The 20064-nt window shown below is 35.6% G+C and overlaps 1 protein-coding gene across 1 annotated transcript in view; it reads right to left on the bottom strand.

The window, feature by feature from the left end:
* LOC109101125 (glucagon receptor-like) overlaps positions 1 to 16877 on the bottom strand; it is a 35062-nt gene extending 18185 nt beyond the window's left edge. Inside the window, exon 1 of the mRNA XM_042719511.1 lies at positions 16260 to 16877. The gene's annotated coding sequence lies outside the window, so the exon portion shown is untranslated. The remainder of the gene's footprint in view (positions 1 to 16259) is intronic.
* Positions 16878 to 20064: the final 3187 nt, after the last annotated feature.

A 20064-nucleotide genomic window follows, 5' to 3' on the forward strand; every position in this document is an offset into this window, starting at 1 on the left:
GCCCAACCGTGAAGCATGATGATGGTGGAGGCGTCATGCTGCGGGACATTTGCAGGTCTATGAGGGGAGATAAACGCAGAAAAATGGAAGGAAAACTGGATGGAGTCACCAAGACACCTGGAACCCAGAGAAGATTTGCTTTCCAGCTGGATGCTGAAACATCAAGCCAAATCTATGCAGGAATAGCTTGAAAACAGCGATGTTTGAGTGTCCAACTCTGAGTTCAGACATCAGTCCAGTTAACATTTTATTAGTGGACCTAAATAAGACTGCAGAAACCTGAATGAGCTTGAGATGTTCTGCAAAGAAGAATCAGGAAACATCAGTGACCAGATGTCCAACACTCAACGCCAAAGAGGCATGAAGTACATACTGGCACAAGGGGGTGAATACTTATGCAACTGATTGTTTTAAGTCTAAAAAACTTCACTTTAAAGAATATTGTTCTGTTGATCAGAATTAAAAACAACAAATTCATTCTCTGTGCTTCAGTCGATTTAAACCAACAAAACATCATGTGTGAAATACGACTGAAGCTGGACTCGATAACGATGGGACCTCTGGGAACACTTTTGGCGCAAATGTACTCAATTGTTGACTAAACACACTTTGCTGTGTAGAATATCAGCACAAAACCCCTTGTCTTGTCATTCATCTCAGCTCAAACACTAATAAATCCACACAAAAACAACACTTTATTTACATTGACATTCAGGAATTAATACTTATTCAGCAGGATGCATTAAAGTGACAGCACAGACATTTATAACGTTACAAAAGATTTTGATCTCAAATAAATGCTGTTGAATAAAGCTTCTATTCATCAAAGAATCCTGAAAAATAAAATGAATCCCAGTTTCCACAAAAATATGAAGCAGAACATATGTTTTCAGCATTGATAATAATCAGAAATGTTTCTTGAGCAGCAAATCAGCATATTATTATTATTTCTGAAGGATCATGTGACACTGAAGACTGAAGTATGGTTTTTGGTAATTTAGATTTGTTTTCAGTAATTTATTTAATTTTGATGTTAATTTAGATTTGAGTTATTTTAAATTGTACAAAATATTTCAGTTTTTACTTTATTTTGATCAAACAACTGCATTGGTGAGCAGAAGAGACCACAAAAACATTTAAAAAAATATTATTTATATATATATATATATATATGATGTGTGTATGTGTGTATGTGTGTGTGTGTGTGTGTGTGTCTTGAATGTAGAGTCATGTATAACATCTGTGAAACATCACACGTCTCTATTTCTGCTTCAGTCTGTTCATGGCTCTTGTAGGGAAGTGGCTTTGCTAATCTAAATGTCCTCTGTGGGGATTTCTTATCAAAAATTCAACACCATTTGATCACGCGCAGTCTGACTGAGCTATTCTTTTAATGCATTTTCTCTATTCATTAAATGTGAGATCACTGATAGTCATAGTTTGCGTCTGAGTCGCTGCAAAGCCACATCTGACATATTAAACACTGTGGCTTCCTGTCTGGAAAGGAAGTTTTGCGACATCACTCAAGAGTGAAAGCTTAGAACTAAATATGAGATCTTCAGTTTAATGAATAATTTATGGCTCTGTGAAAGTTAATTCCCATTTGAAAAACAGCTTCTGACACCTATTAACAAAACAGTTTTTCTTGTTTGTCGCAGAGGTTAAGGTTACGCAGGTCAATGAAATATCTGGCAACATAAGGTGCACTTAACGGATGTCATGAGTGATATTGTAAAAATGTCTGCCAATGTCACTCACTGTTTGGATCATTGCTCTGTAAGTGTCCTCAAGTGGCCTTATTATCACATGACGGGCAACATGAATCAAAGCAAAGTTATTAATCAGAAGATGAAGGTTAAAATGATCATTTAGTGGTCAAAAATTAATAGTGAGCACATCCAAATGAGAGAGAAGTCATTTTAGTTCATGGGATTTAAAAACGGCTGTGTAAAAAAAGGCTGGGCTTTCTTGTATTATAATTTTTATGGAGAACATTTTTTTTTTAACTTAATTTAATCTCAATTATTATTTTTTTTAATTGTATTTAATTATTAAAAATGTAAATAAACATTATTAATATAATTTTATATATATATATATATATATATATATATATATATATATATAAAATATATATTATTAATAGATAGATAGATAGATAGATAAATGTATTATTATTAATAATAAAAAGTGTTTTATTTTTTTTTTATTTAATATTTTTATTACCTATTAAATTTTTTTTTTATATAAATGTTTAAAAAAATGTATACACATGCACACACACACAAATATTATCATTTTTATAATAAATTATATGCAGTATATATATATATATTTCTGTTTTTAGTGTCTGCACAAAAAGAAAGTGAAAGAGAAAGAGAGACTCAAAAATGATGATACAACTAGAATTTCTGTGTGCAGAAAGTTTTTTTTCAGCTCAGATTGCTGAAGGATCTGAACAAAACAAGCAGGTTTGCTGACACGAGCAGCACGATTAATTAAACTCTGTCTGGCAGTTCTGAAATGATTCACATCTGTGAACACACACTTTCACACACCTGTAAACTCAGTGTGATCAGACCTTCAGTCCTCGACCTCTGCATCCACTCATCACTCACAGCACAAGCAGAGCATCGGACAGCTGAACACGTCTGACAGAGATTAGACAGAGACGGAGAGATTTCCTGCAGCCCAGCCTACGAGAGCATCCCACGAGAAAAACCTCCAAAATATGTTCCCGTGCCATGATGTGGACGCCAGCCAATATCTACACGCCACATTTATGACAAACCAAACAAGATAAAGGCTGTGTGTGCAAAAATGTGCATGTGTGTGTCTACAGATGATTAAGTGAACGCAATGATGTCATCGCTATCCCAGCATTCCACTGCTGCAGATGTTTTCAGTCCGACACACACACACAGAAAAATAAAGCCTATTTTTGGACAATTAGAATTGTTTTGAATTTTAAAAATATAGCACCTTTTCACCACAGTACACTCTTAAAACTAAAGGTTTCGAGAGGGTTTTTATACCTTTTTTTTCTAGCCATGAAGAACATTTTAATACTCTGAACCTTTTTCCACAGTTCCAGATTAAAAAGTTCTTAATTAAAGAACAGATGCCAATAAAGATCAATCAACCAATCACTGGAATATAAAGAAGAAAAATATTTAAATTGTTTACATAATTTATTTACAAATCTTCAAACATATATTGTAGTGTTTACAGTACTGTCTTTTTTGCCAATTTTCAGAGGTGTCAAGTAGAAATTATACTTAAGTAGAAATTTTGGGTATCTATACTTTACTGGAGTAATTCTTTTTCAGCCGACTTTTTACTTCTACTCCTTACATTTTAAAAATAGGTTTGTTACTGCTATTTCATTTCTCCTTGTTTTCATTCCGGCTTGTCATCATTCAAAAAAAAAAAATAAAAAAAATACCCAATCCAGATAAATCATGCCATCCGGATGAAGTGAATTTGATTGTGGTTGGATGAGAAGTATAAACATATACCATTCCGACACCCTATTGGTTTGCACGCGATCCATCGCACCTGCACATGACACAAATCACATCACACTCCAGCAAGGACATAGCCAGTGTTGGGTTCGTTTATCAACAAATATATTTCTTAAAAGTTATTGTTTCTCACTACTGGCTCATTTATCAAATGGGTGCTTTCTCTTATTCCTCCAAAAAATTAAGCTACTGTAGGTAGTTCGGTAGCGAGACGTTTGAATAAATTAGCGTCTGCGATGACAATGTTGTGATAAGTAGGCTGTACCAATTTTGCAACTCGTACCCACCCAATCGTTATTTTCATTTTCACGCAATCTATTTTCGAATACAGGAAGCTATCAACAAGAAGGCCCCAATGGTCAGAATATTTATAGATTTTTTGATGAATCATGATTAGCAGCAGTTCAGAGTGAAGTTATCATGTTATTGCACATAGAAAAAAAAAACCATAAATCATTAAGCCTGCCCTTTATCACCAATTTGGGAAGTATGTGAATGGCTTCCTGCGCTAAGTCTGATTTACATTCCCATAAACTTTAGCATGTTTGTGGGAAAAAACTTTAATATAGGCAAACTCAGTTTGTTCTTTAACTTTATTCTTACTTAGTGTTCATTTATTTTATTTAACTGGATGAAAATTAGTTTTGCTAAAAAACAACATGAACAAGGAGTTATTATTGTATATAATTCGAAAAATGTTTTTTTTTTCATTTACTTTTTATACCAGCTTTAATTGACTTATTGATTTTTAAAGACTACAACACTTTTACATACTGCCAGTATGAAAACCAGTACTTGTACACATTTATTTGAAACAAGTATTGATTGGTACTTCTTCTACTCCTTATATCTTTTACTCCTTCATTTCATTCTTTTCATGGCTTTGGAAACTTGTCTCGGATGTTTCTCTGCTTCGCTTTTTTGCATAACTTCAGGGTCGTCGACAAACCAAGCTTCATTGCTATTTCTTTAAGTAATACTAATGCAAACTGGCTGTTGGATGCTATTTCTTTCTAGGATGAAATACTGTCTCTATTATCTCTGTCTCTACTGTCTATCTTTAAAGTCTCTCCACGAATGATCGGACAGGTGCGCATATATTTGTGCAGCTCAGGTATTCAGGAGATGTTGCTCTCCTGAATGACCTCCGCAGAATGAGGAATGAACCGAGAAAAACAAATTGCATGTCAAAGAAGGTGGAGTTTCAGAACATACCCACCGATTGCGTAACCTTCACAGAGCAATGGAATCTCAAAGGTGTTTAGGAGCCAAAGCGAATTCCCCCAGAAAGTTCGCTTTGGTGAGCCGTTTCGAACTGCCAAAACAAACTCCTGATTTTGTTCGGAATGATGTCATATCAGTTTGTTCTTCGATTTCGTTTGAAGTATACCGGGGCCTTTAGTGCAATGGAAAGGTTTCATGGGTGTTGAAGGTTCTAAATGGAACCATCCATACCGATACAGAACCTTCATTTTTAAGAGTGTAGAACCACAATTTTTGGTTCCCCAAAGAATCTTTCAGTGAACAGTTCTTAAAAAAAACTTTTTTTTTCTTAGCTAAAGAACATTTGAACCTAAAGAAACTTTTTTTTGTGGAATGGAAAGATTCTATGGATGTTAAATGTTCTTCATGGAACCATGAATGCCAATGGAGAACCTTTTTATTCTGTTAGCCGAGGTTAGCTGTTCAGGAGGGTGTGCAGATGACTGAGGTTCTCCGGGGTGTTTGGTGGTGTTAATGTAGGCGTCAATCCAGCACACAGCTGAGAGACATTACACTGCAAGCCCTTCAGTTCTCCACGGAGCTCAAAGGAATGTTGAATAAATAGAAGCCATACTCATCTAAATCTCCCATACAGTACACACACTGAAATATACACTCACATGCTCGCATGCACAAACTAAACAGCTAACGCTTCAATCTCAAATACTGAGTTTGCATGAAGTTATGCATAAGAGCTATTGCGATTCCCAGCTGCTGCGTTAATGAACTTGCAGTCATTTTTGGCATCTGGAATCTCACATGTGCTGCATTCGCTTTCGATTCGCTATTTGAGAGTCGTAGAAGCGTATATGTGATATTTATGATATTGGAAAGAGTGTGGAAATGGAATGTATGTTATTTATGGTTTTTAAGTTGGTTGATAGTTATTGATGATAGTGTGCATTGATGAGTTCAATCTAATGTTCTTCATTGGCGTTTCAGCGTTTAATTGCACTTACATGCTCATTTCTTCCCAGAATGCCTTCACTGTCAAGTCCTTGTGGATTTCTGCACAGGAAACGCTTGCAGAGAGTTTATTTCATTACTCAGATCTCCTGGTTCATTATCTGTGGAGCCGTCCTACACCTGAGGAAAGTGAAGTAGGTATTTTGATTTGTTCTGTGTGTGTTTTTGTTTGTTTTTTTTGTGTGTTTGTGTGTGTGTGTTTGTGCAGTCGGCCTGAAGATTACCCCCCCCCCCCCAATTCTGTATTTCTGTCTCCTGAGATATGAGCTCGAGCTCAAACTCACATACTGACACAGAAGCTCAACAATACTGAGTCAAACTGCTAATTTGTTTACTTTCAGTTACATTATCCTCCTCTGAAAGCGTTTCTCACTAAATTGCATTTGAGGTTTCCATTAACAGAGAGAATAACCAAAGTGCTATTTAAAGGTGTTGAACGTCATGTAAAGATCCAGTTTGATCTGATGAGCTAAATATAAATGATAAATAAGGCCGAATGAGTTCAGTTTTATTTTATTTTTCCATTTTTTCCGCCAAGTTCCATATTTTATTTTTATTTTTTTTAAATTGTACTATATTTTATGGTTTCATTAAATTTTAAAATTGAAAAACATGTCAAATCAACTGAAATTATACAATTTTTAACAATTAAATAATTAAAATAAGAGTCCAATGAAATTGTTTTATATATATATAATAGATATATATAGATATATATATATATATATATATAGATATATGTATATATATATATATATATATATATATATATATATCTTATATATATACATATTATTATAAAATTTAATCTTTAATACAAATTTAAATTTAGTAAATAAAAAGGAAAAAAAAATAAAATATATATATATATATATATATATTATATATATATCTATATATATAGATATATATATATATATATATATATATTACATCAAAACATTTCATTTAAATTTTGCATTATCTAAATTACGTTTTAATAACTGAATTCTGCGATTCAGTCTACATCTAATCATAGTCATGGTAATGCATATAAATATAGATGCTGTTTCATGTAGCTCCGTTATTGAAGCAATAAGCCACTCGAGTTTTACCATGGTGTCTTTTACCTTCTTAACCATGGTAAAATTGCTCTTATGCTCAAGCCTAAGTATTTTAATATGGAATCAACAGCAAGACTCTTTCCTCTCAGGCTTTCTCAGCATATGGCCTTCCGGAATCCTGACAGACTGGAACGTCTATGGATTCTATAAGTAGAAACACTGCGCATGTAAATCAGATGGTGACCTGGAGGAACGAGAGGACTTCACAGATCCGTGAGCGGCTCGATCACTCCCAGCCAGATGGGCTCGAGCATGTGTGTGCTTTGAGAGAGTGTGTGTGTTGTCTGAGCTCCGTCTGGGGTCAGTTTCATACTTTGTATGCTCTGCTGCAATACTAACACAGAAATCCTACCCATAATTCCATACTTGGAGAAATCCACAGGGACTGAGGGAAGGGATATGAAAGAAACCGATAAAGGACACAGAGAAGAAAACTCAGTAGGGCAGATCTCCTGAAGAAGTGAAACTCTTGTCAATAAGTGTCGGATAATATGAGTTCAGTTAACAGATATCTGTCACGCTCTGCATGAATTCAATATATTCATAATAAGAGATAGAGATCTATTAGTGAAACTGTTGACTTTAGCAATGGTCACCGTTCAAAAAAGAAAAAAAATTTTTTTTTTTGCAGTTTTTCTTCAAAGTTTGCATGCCTGCAACTCAAGACGTATTTGTAACAATATAAAAACTCCATAATCACGGGAAGAAGGAGGCGGGAACCGGCGGACACTCAAATAAAACTTTAATAACAAAATAAACACAAAACAGCGCGACAGGCCTTCACGGGCGACTGCAGCGCACAAACAAAAACCAAACCACAAAATAAAATCCAGGCCTGGTCCTCTCTCGTCCTTCACTGTCATCGCTCCTCTTTTGTATCCTCCCGATCTCCTCTGTGGGACTCGAGACCGGTGAGTGGAGCAGGTGTCGCTCATTTCCCAATCACTCCACCGGCCTCGCTCCGTTCCCACGGCTCTCGGCCCCGCCCCACGCATCACAGTATTAAATATATCTTATTGTTTTTTTTTTTTTTTTTTGTTAATAAAAAAACTTTTATTTTGGTATCTTAATTTTCAAGCCCATATATGGTTTATCTCCAGAGATACAGGGATTTCAGTGTGGCTCCTCGCTATCAGCTGCATTCAGCGGATTACTTCTTTCTTTTGAAGAGGAGTCTCTGAAGAACAAATGATGTTGAAACTTGAAATGTATCTTGTTTTCTTCTATCAAAACATTAACATAAAGCATATCTGTCGAAGTGCCATAAATATTATTTTTTACCAGTTTGTGCCTTTCTACTCCTGTCAGGATAACTTCAAATAGGACTAAGCAGTGACCTTGAAAAATTTGATGTCCACTATATATATAGTTTTAAAAATTTGAGCTGAGGAAGTTTCTGAAATTTAGTTCATTTTACTTGAACGTGTGTGTGTGTGTGTGTGTGTGTGTGGACAGACAGAGATATTAAGCTCAATTAACTTAATAACAGAGACCAGAAGTTTCAGAGCTCATCTCCATGACGACCATTACTATAGTGATGACATGCAAATTATATGGTGAGTTGGTGGGAGGAGCCAGAGCGCTGTGATAAGAGGGCTTGTAAGGTTAGTGAACTCTGTGAGTGTGAGTGTGAGTGTGTGTGTGTGTGTGTGTGTGTGTGTGTGTGTGTGTGTGTGTGTGTGTGTGTGTGTTAGATGAAGGTCAGAGCACACAGCTCTTTAATCTGAGCGTCACAGACAGATAGAGGAAGACTAATAGTTTGAGGTAATTCTGTCAGGCTCTGCAAACGTTTCTGGCAGGAAGTGACGGATCGATGAGCGTCGGTGTCGGAAACAAAGAGCAGGAGAAACCCGAGGCTTAAGCAGGTCTGATGCTGCAAATCTAAATGCCACAACTATCATTAATCTGTCACTCACTGTCAAACACTGAGAGGGAACGGGAGAAGCACTAGATGAAGGTCAGAGTTTTTTAACATCAGCATTGTGAGACTCATAGTAGTTGTACTGCTGTTCGAATGGGTAATTCTGTCAGACACTGTAAACGTTTTTGGCAGGAACTGGTGGATCGATGGATGTCAGTGTCAGAAACAAAGAGCAGGAGAAACCTGAGTCATTAAAGGAACTCGAGCTTCTGATTTACACTTTCAAGCTCCAAATAGCACCATAAAAGTCAACCATGTGACATACGATAGACACAAAAGGAAAGAAGGTTTTAAATTCACATTTAGACATTGAGTGTTAAAGTTAAAGCCAGTGGGGGGTCCAGTGAGCATTAAAGCAAAGGATGGTGAATCTAAGCACTAAATGTAGCTGCATGAATGTGATCAGAGTCCTTGTGATGAACTCTGATGATTCATTACAACTCGAATGAGGAGCCCCAGCAGAGATCAGCTGTGCCAGAAACGCTAGATAATCACTGTCAAAAATCAATCCAGGGTCGCTGGAGGCCAGAAATATCTGAGGAAATAAACATCTCCAAATCTTGATTTAGTGAACGCAGCGCTCAGATGTGTGTGTTTGTGTTTTCAAACAAGCATTACTGCTTCAGGCTGATGTTTCCACACGCAAAAGAGTATTTTTCCATTACTGCATGTGTCATTCAGAGTTTGGGTGGAATGGCGCTACTAAGTTTTAACTACATTTTTTAACCACATTTATACAGTATAGTGCAGCTATTCAGTGATGAGTTAGCAACTTGTAGACTAATACATTCCAACTAATAAAGTTTCCAACAAGCAAAGGAGCAGCATGATTCCAAGGGTTACTCCACCCCAAAATGAAAATTTTGTCATTAATCACTTACCCCCATGTGGTTCCAAACCCGTAAAAGCTCCGTTCGTCTTTGGAACACAATTTAAGATATTTAGAATGAAAACCGGGAGGCTTGTGACTGTCCCATAGACTGCCAAGTAAGTTACAGTGTCAAGGTCCAGAAAAGTGTGAAAAGCATTGTCAGAATAGTCCATCTGCCATCAGTGATTCAACCGTAACGTCATGAAGCAATGAGAGAATTGCCAAAATGGCGCTACACTGATGTGGAGAGACACAGAGGAGACAAATTGTTATTTTCATTTTCTTTGAGTACAAAAAGTATTCTCGTTACTTCAAAACATTACGGTTAAATCACTGATGGCATATGGACTATTTTGACGATGCTTTTCATACTTTTCTGGACCTTGACATTGTTATTTACTTGGCAGTCTATGGGACAGTTACAAGCCTCCCGGTTTTCATCCAAAATATCTTAAATTGTGTTCCGAAGTTGAACAAAGCTTTTACGGGTTTGGAATGACGAAGTGAATAATGACAAAATTTCATTTTGGGGTGGAGTATCCCTTTAATGCTGCCTTACAACCAAGACAGAACAAAACAGAGATGATCACATCTAACAGTCAATCCGCACTGATTTTAAAGCAGACAAAAATTGCAATTAAATTAATTAAAAAACAAAATTACAAAAAATTATATAATAAATATTCTAAATATAATAAACTATAATACAGTAAATATTAATACACAACTTTAAAAATATTATACATTTTAATAAACAAAAGGTTAAAATGTAACTGTTATTTATATAAACATCATATATTATATAAATTATAAAATAATTATTGAAAAAGATACTGTCTCCTTAAATAGCCTACTTTTTTGTCAGTGGCTGACTGTGTTTTTTAAAGGGGTCATATGATGCGATTTCAAGTTTTCCTTTCTCTTTGGAGTGTTACAAGCTGATTGTGCATAGATAAGATCCCTTAAGTTGCAAAGACTCAAAACCAAAGAGATATTCTATATCAAAGTTGAGACTCTGCCACGCCACCTAAAACGGCTCGTCCTAACATGTCCCCACATCTCTACGTCACTATGTGGAAATATTTGCATAATGCCGCCCAAATGTTCACGAAAGAAAGAAGGCGTGGTTTCAGTAACCGCAGTTAGTGTTGAAGCAGTCATGTGTGTCTAGGGCGAAAGCAAAATCACTTTATTTGGCCTTTCCGAAAGTAGATGCATTTAGGAATCTTTAAGATTACTTACAACAGAACAGCAACGCATTTTATGGACGACCGTTTCGTGAACCTAGGAGAGGAGGTAATTCTGACTTTGCTACAACAATCTGGCGCTTCTGAATCTGCTACTGTAAGTATGTTTTGTTATTAGTTTAAGTATTTGCTATTGAATGTTCAAATGCAGAGTTTTTATTTGCGGAGAGAGAGAGGCAGGGTCACACAGTGGAGTCAGCTGTCTAAACTGTCAAACACATACGTCTGTCTGTCACGCGACTCTGTTCCCCTTTCAGGCTTGAACTGATGGTAAAACTAAGGACATTATTAACCGTCTTTACATTTATTTTGAAAAATGAAGCTCGCTATTATGGAAAGGGGCGTTGTTACTTTTAAAGAGTGTTTTTGGTGTTTTGAGAATATCAATGTGCTGTGTGTGTTTTGAAATTTTAGAGGAGTGTGTTTTTGTGGGGGAGGGACTTTGTAGAAAACGACATGTTTGAGAGAGACAGGGCATAGAGGACCTACAATAATGTACAGTACTTAAAAAATAATGTGGTTTTTTTTTTTTTTTTTTTGAACATTAAAGAATGTTGAAATGTTGTGTTTGGCAAAATATTCTGAATAATGATCTTTAAAAAAGCATCATATGACCCCTTTAATTACATATTGTTTATAACAATGGAGTTAAATTATTTAAATAAGAGCATGACCATCATGAGTTGTAAGAGACAGTCTTTTATGCAACAAATCCACCCACACACACACACACAAACACACACACACACACACACAAACACACAGAGCGAGAGAGAATCTGAACGACTGTACTTTTCTGAATGAGATTTTCTTAAGAAAAATGTGATTGGTGCCCAACCATGCAAAACATCCCATCATGATGCTGTTGCCAGGGCGTTGCTATGCGGTTGCCAAGGTTCTCTAGATGTTTTCTTCCAGTCTGACATGAAAGAGTCCTGCATCTTCATCTCTGTGATCTCCTGGTCTCTAGATATTGGATTTGTTTCACCTGTTTTATGGTTTTCCAGGTGAACATGGTCTGATCACCTAAAGCACAACTTCAAGCTGCACAATTGGTGCAGGACAAGAAGTTGCACAAGCACTAATGCTTGCGACGCTTTATCAGGCACCACTAATAACAATAGCAACCAGCCATTTTCTGCTGTGTTTCTCTGCTGTCCATTATAAAAGCAGCCCACATCCCAGGTCTTTCATTATCTAGAGCTTCATTAATATTCAAACAACATCAAAGACGAGTTCTATTATTGTCCTTACTTCGAATTATGAACAAAGTAAAGAACAGCTATAAGAGAAGACGTCATGCACATACATATGAATAAATAAGTATAAAAAGTAGAATCAAACACATAAATATGATATTATACGTTATAAATAAATAATGTAACAAAGTACAAATCAATAAATAAGCTCAAAACCTGTCAGACTTACATCTGAGACTCAATGATTCTTTCTGCCCTCGGCGATGAAATCTGAAAAAGGCTCATTACCATAGATTAATCATTCTTAAATTACTCAAATGAGCTCAAGAAGTCACGTTAATGATTAGCACCATGTGCAATCTGGCTGTTTCTATTACAAGAATTGGTTTCATTGCATCAGTTTCGCATTGCATTCACTCCTGATTAATTATTTAATAAATTCAGTATGTGATGAGTTTGTACTGAAGTACCAGGGCAGATGCTATTATGGGTGCTTAAAACATCATGACTTCATAAAGAAGGGCTGTAAACTAACATAATCAGTTAGATGAGCTTATAGAGACTGTATACAAAACTACTGAACAAATACACATTAAAAATAACATTATTTACAAGCTGCTGGAAAGATTTCAGGACACAATACAACATTGAGTAAGCATTGGATGCTATTCTGTGCTAAAAATAAAAAAAAAAAAAAAGACTCAAAAGTTTCTGAATGAACTGAATCAATTAGAACAGAATCAGAAGAACTGAGTTACTGTGAAGAATCAAAAGTGTTTTAAAATGTTAAAGGAATAGTTCACTTAAATATTCAAACAATATTCCACTCAGTCTTTAACTTTTTTTTCTGTGAAAAAAAAAAAGATATTCTGAAAAGTTTTTGAGCTTCTTGTTTCAATTCAACAAAAGTAGCAGAAATCATCATGCTTCAAAAGCATTACAATAGTTGTCAAAGGACTCATATGCACTATATTCCAAGCCTTCATAAGCCATATAGTAGCTTTACGTGAGAAACAGACTGTATTTAGGAAAAGATTCCCACAGTGACGCTCAAACCTCATTGAATTGACATGCACATGTTTGAAAGCTTGTTTTCGGTGACCAACTGAGTCTCTATGTGATATATGGCACCGAGAGCTAATCACCATCCAGCGTCATTTATATATGACCCTGGAGCACAAAACCAGGCTTAAGTCGCTGGGGTATATTTTTAGCAATAGCCAATAAAACATTTTATGGGTTTAAATTATCGTTCATTAGGATATTAAGTAAAGATCATGTTCCATGAAGATATTTTGTAAATTTCCTACCGTAAATATATCAAAACTAAATTTTTGATAAGTAATATGTATTGTTAAGAATTCATTTGGACAACTTTAAAGGCAATTTTTTCAGTATTAGATTTTTTTGCACCCTCAGATTCCAGATATTCAAAAAGTTGTATCTCGACCAAATATTGTCCGATCCTAATAAACCATACATCAATGGAGAGCTTATTTATTAAGCTTTCAGATGATGTATAAATCTTAATTTCGAAAATTGACCCTTATGACTGGTTTTGTGGTCCAGGGTCACATATTTTACTATACATAAACTAGCAGCCAAAAATAGTGTAAGCAATGTTTTCTTTAAAGTAATAACCGTTTTCCTCAAAAGCGGCATTTTCTTTCTCGGGGAAATGGCACCGCTCTGTTTAATCCATTCAGGTGTGTGTGTGTGTGTGTGATTCTCATGAGACGAAGCAGTGATTCACAGCCCTACCTGAATACAAATACACTTTCAATGTGCTTTGAGGGAGATCCGATCGGCCCACACATGCTGTGTTTCTAATCACATACTGTATGTGTCATGTGACAGTCAGTGACAGCCGTGAGAATGATCCCCTGACCACCGCACTGAAACACAGAGCGCAGTAAATACAGCAGACAGAAGAAACACACAGAGAGCTTCTTCACTGCGTGCACCCTACATAGTCAACTACGTCAAATAAGCGATCTCATAAGTGAAGAATTTGGGACGGTTAAGTTGCACAAACAATTGATTCAGCAACCTAGAAATCAGAGATGTTTTTGTCTCTCATTACTGATAACACACACACACACACACACACACACACACACACACACACACACACACACACACACACACACACACACACAGAGAGGGGGAAGTAATTTATTCAGTAATGACTGTTTCCACTTTTCTATCAACAGACTAAATTAAATAAACTAAATTGAATTTTATATAAAGGTGAACCAGAGAAAATTACAATTATGTTATTATTTACTCTTTTTCTTGTCATTCTACTCTCATAATGTTTTTTATTTACATCAGTGTTATTTTAGCATTATTTATACTTTTATATACTTAGTAATATTTTGAATTACTGTATTTATTTTAGACAAATTGTTATATATTATATTTTATATCATGGTTATTTTGTACTGTTGTCATTTTTAATTCAGTGATAGTTTTAGTAATTTTAGTAAGTTTGTAATCTCATCGGCATAAGTGCCAATTTTTCATGAAATATTTATAGTATTTCCACTTTATTTCAGTTCCCTAAAACAAATTTTAATAGTTTTAGTTTCAGTTAACAATTTCCAGTGAACACAGCAGTAGAATTTGACTTATTACATAAAACAAACCAATATCTTTACAAATAAATAAATAAACCAAAATCTTTATAAAATTTCAGATCTTTAGCAGATGAGACAACTGTCAATAAATAACATCTAAATCTTTGTTTATATGTATATAGTGTAAAGTGAATACGTATAAGTGAGGTGTGGTTTCACTGGACTGTTGGGCTGTTTGGTTTATTCTTGGAGAAACACACACCTTACATGGCCAAACCCAGAGCAAATAATCGGCTAATGCTGGAACGCTCTTGTAACAATCCCAGGAGATTATAATAACAGCACATCTGAGTCCAGTGATCATGTTTTCACTGTATCACATTCAAACTCTCCAGGAATATAAAGTCAATATGAAACACTCCACTGTTTGCTTAAAGCTCTGGGTGCATGCTTCTAATTATGGATCAATTTGCTTTACTACAGTGTCCCTCACACACACACACACACACACACACACACACACACACACAAGTGACGTGTGCAGCCTCTCAAAGCAGAGCACACTCAGGAGAATGATTTCTGCATAAGATAAACACTTAAGCCAACATCTCCTTTAATAACCAGACAAGTGAACATTAGCGGCCAGCATGAAGAAATGATCCTGTGCTGCACAGACTGTTAACTGAAACTCACTGTTTATAGCCATCAATATACGGTTCATTCATGAACGTCACAGAGACAGAGAGAAGATGCATCAGAGTAAGCCATGTCAACAGAAAGCTCTGCTGACTCATTAATACCATGATACTTGAAACAGGGCATGACAGAAGCATTTGTTGAAAAATGAGTGAATTTTCCAGAAACTTCAAGAGCATGTCTGAGACATATAATTCACTTCCCAAAATCAAAGCATTTTCATTTAACATCAAACTTTTCTGGTCTTTTGATTTTGGACTAAAATGGGAGCTGGATATGTTTCAGTATAAAAACATTTAAACAGGACCCTCCACCCACCTTTCAATAATATATAATTAAATAATAATAATAATAATACAAACAGTGCAATCTAGAATAATAAAACATTTCCCTTAGCTTTTGGATTATTGTACAAGAAAATACTTCATATTTCAGATACTTCAAAATTTCACGTTTAACTCAAATTAATTTATAATTATTGAAGATTTATCATAGTTTTCCGACTATTTTAGTTTGTAAACTCTCTACATTTTTTTTTTTCTGTGTATGCCTCGCACATAATTAATCTACCACAGAGAGGCTATTAAATCAAAAATAATAATTAATATCCTGAGCACTTTGCTTATCTGTCCACCAGCAGCTGCTGAACCTTTTCAAACCCGCAGAGATCTGAATCTGGACTCTCTTCTGAGACCGAAAGTATTAAAGGGGTTTAAACTATTATCCGAATGCCCGAGCAAATTCTATAACATTAATAATAATAATTTATTTCTGAGAGAATTAAAGTTCACTCAGGTGGAGCAGGTGTTTAACTGACAACTTTGATAAATAAACCCACGCATGGTTGTCAGAAAGGTGTAAACGAACCCCTCACTCACTCACTCACTCACCCGAGGGGCGTTCAGCGCGAGCTTCATCTCTCAAACCGCTCATCTTCTTCAGTAAACACAAGAGCTCGTCCAGCGCGCGCGTAATCCACCGCAAACCCGACCAGAGAGCAGGAAAAGCGCAAAGCCTCAGCAGTTCACCGTCTTACGTCCCTCATGTGCCGTTGTTTCCAGCGGCTGAGTGAGTGCAGAGCGCGTGGAGGATCAGCTCCGTTACCGGGAGTCCGGCGTGACGTCACCGCGGCGCCCGCGGGCGGCATGTTACAATAGCAGATCAATATCGGTTCAAATGTAATTAAGACTTCGCTCAGCGGACGGGAACATCACTGTCACGGACCGGTCTGAACCATAAGAATGTAAAAACACAACGGCGCACAAATGCTCTCGGAATACTTTCCATTAGTGACATTTTTGCATCATTTTTACAAGAAAACAGCTTCAGTTTCTGTTAGGAGTCCAGTAGACTGGTCTTAAGCAAGCTGCTCTCTTCTGGCAGAAAGGCTGGGTCATATTTCACCCCGAAATCAGTATAGAGAAAAATAAGACATCATATATAATAAGTGAAATGAAAGTATTTTAGGGACCAATGAGACTTTTGTAACATTTTTATGTTGTAATGCAAAACTAAAGAGAGATGTTTGTATTAAGTAATTTATTAATTATAATAGCATTGGTTGTGAATCTAAGTTTTTTTAAGTAATTTTTTTTTTATATTTGCATTTTTTTTGAATATGATTAAAGTTGAAATTGTTAATAGTTTGACAGTAATCCTGGAAAAATAAATGATTCTAACCAGACATTTCAAATTTTACAGTAAAACTGTTAATTTTACAGTTTTTACAAATAAAAAAAACAGCACACAATGTATAATTTACAGTCAAAAACTGTAAACTGACAGAATTCCCTGTGTGACGCTCCACATTTGAAAGTATATAAATAATCATTTATAATAGTTTTTTATATCAGTTGTACATTTGGGCTTTATACATCTTCTGCTGTTTAATGAAAGTTTTATTGAATTGTTTAAGTATTCTGTCACCATGATGGTGTTTTGTGTTTGCATGAATGACTTTGTGCACCTTCTATATATTAATATAAACTTCTGCTTGTGGCGAAGCTACTTGTGATGAACTTCAATTCTTCATGTGGCTTTTTTTCTTTATTATGTCAGTATGTTAAAGGTACAAAACAATTTTAATAGCAGTGTGCGTTGTTGAATTTACTGGTTTACATTCAAAGGTAAATAACAGTTTTATACTGTAAAAATTTACAGTTTTTGGCCGTTTGTGTTTACAGTTTTTTCTGTATTTTTTACAAAAGTAATCTGGCAACCACAGCTGCCAAAATTATTTTGGTACAGTGTTAATTAAAGTTGCCATTGGCAATAATGATCATAAGATATTTTATATATATATATATATTTTTATAAATATATATTTGACATAATACTGCCACATTGTCAAAGGCCATATAACTTTAATGTTTTTTTTGGATCCTAATTTATTAGATAACTGTATTTATGTTTTGGTGATGTAAGATGTCAGGGTAATAAAAATCTTATTCAATAAAAGTCAGGGTAATATAATTTTATTTTTTTTGTTATGTTTTTTTTATACGATCTAGAATAATATCACATGAATACTTGCATTTGTGCTTCTATATTTGGCAGTGGTATAAAAATAGTTGAAGCAGCCGTCTCTCGTCCAGCATCAGCTCTCAGGTTCAGATGAGGCTTTGTGTGAGACGCTCAGGTATTGAGTATCTCAGCATACAGAGCTGGGACATATGATACTAAAGCCAGTCCAAACCACACACACCCACACACACACACACGCATATCGCACGTCGCCCCCAAAATCCCCTTGACCAGACTGTGAGCATCATGTAAATATATTCTTTAAAGTGGTTAAACTGTATTAGTTTCTACATATTTATTCACAATTCTGCATAAAAAACAAACAAACAACGCACCTTCTTATTCAGCAGAACATCTCATGCTAATTAAAAGACCTTTGACCCTCGGCTGCTAAACATGTTTCTCCACAGCTTTAGGCATGCAATGTGATCAGACAAACAACAACAAATTTTTTTTTTGAAAAACAGCAGGTATTATGCAACAAACATTTCAGCATTTTTGTAAGTTATATTGTTATCACTTGACCTCATTATTGGGTGAAATAAAACCAAAATCGTAATAAGGCTTAGCGCTATAATCAAACTGCAAAGGCTACAATTAAATTTAATAAGTAAAAATATTTTTTTATTTATATTTATTGAGGATTCTTTTCCTTAATTTATTTTTCACTTTACTGTGAAATATTATTATATAAATATGTATTATTTTATTATTTTTATTTAGCAATATTAATTTTTAACTTTACTGTGAAATATTATTATATAAATATGTATTATTGGGCCTTGCTTCACTGACAGTGAGTAATCCATCTTCTCTCCGGCGCCGTTCAGAGTCTCTCCAAACACAGACGGGAACCACACACATCCCGAAGATGGATCTCTCCGTTCGTTCCGGCTCTCCTCTGTTCTCCCTCGTCGTTCTGCTGAGCATTGAGGAAGCTCAAAGGTGAAGATATTTCCTCGTTCTCTCAGCCTCCCGTTCTCATGGTAACGTCATGATCGATCAGAGCAGCGCGCGCTTTCATTACCGAGCATCGGCAGAAGTGAGTCTGACTCCGAGCGCGACCGACATGAGCGGAGAGAGAAACTCTGCAATATTAACCATAATAAAAATTATTATTATTTGTATTATTTTAAAGTCATATTTATATATCAAATATTTCAGCCATAATATGCATATATTCTTTTTTTATCAGAAAAAAAATACAGTTAGATATGTTTTCAGCCCTACCTACGCCCAAATGATTTTTCTCAGGGCATGCATGAAAATTTGTTTGCTGTATACTGCACATACAATATGCATAGTAGTCAGTTTCGTAAAACACAGCCTGAGACTATGATTGTGTGCATTGATGCATTCAGATGTGATCTGAATTCAAAGCACACGTGTATCTCAGGCTCACAATATAGATCTTGAGCGAACCCTCAGATCAGAGCGACTCCAGGCAAGACAACACAGAGGAGATCCGGCTTCATAAAACACAAGCTATACAGATGGAATAAACGAGAATTCAGCTCGCCATCTGGGTGTTTCTGCTGAATTAGCAAGCGTCACTATCAGCAGCCACTCCCACAGAGAAACACACAGTCAGGACATCACGGCATAAGAACCGCCAGATTTGCTGAACTTATGGAATAAGTGATAAAACGCCTCATTGTGTAGCTTGTCATTTTACTGACCTGCTTGTCTTCTTTAAATCAACTGTTTCATTTCTATTTCAAGTAAATGCTGCTCTACTGAACACTCGATTCATCAAAGAATCCTGAAAAATAAAATGTATCACAGTTTTAGAAAAATATTAAGCAGCACAACTGTTTTCAACATTGCTAGTAATGAGAAATGTTTCTTCTTGAGCAGCAAATCAGCAAATTAAAAGCTGATTTCTGAAGGACCATGTGACACTATTCACAATATTACTGTATTTACTGCATTTCTTTTAAGCACCAGTGAATCTTTAACTGCACTGACCATTCTGAAATCTGAGCTTTATATCAGTAACCTGACCTCCATCACACAGTATCCGCAGCTCAAGAGTTTTTTAGTACTAATTGCTGGGGTCAGGGGTCAAGCCTCTTCCTCAAGAGCACAATGCTGATGGAGCAGGAGTATGATCTCAATTACGACTGGAGATCACCAGTGACCTTGGTGTCAGCAGCCCAGACGCTTAAAAGA

Source organism: Cyprinus carpio, chromosome B3 (genome assembly GCF_018340385.1).
Source record: "Cyprinus carpio isolate SPL01 chromosome B3, ASM1834038v1, whole genome shotgun sequence".
NCBI classification, from domain to species: domain Eukaryota; kingdom Metazoa; phylum Chordata; class Actinopteri; order Cypriniformes; family Cyprinidae; genus Cyprinus; species Cyprinus carpio.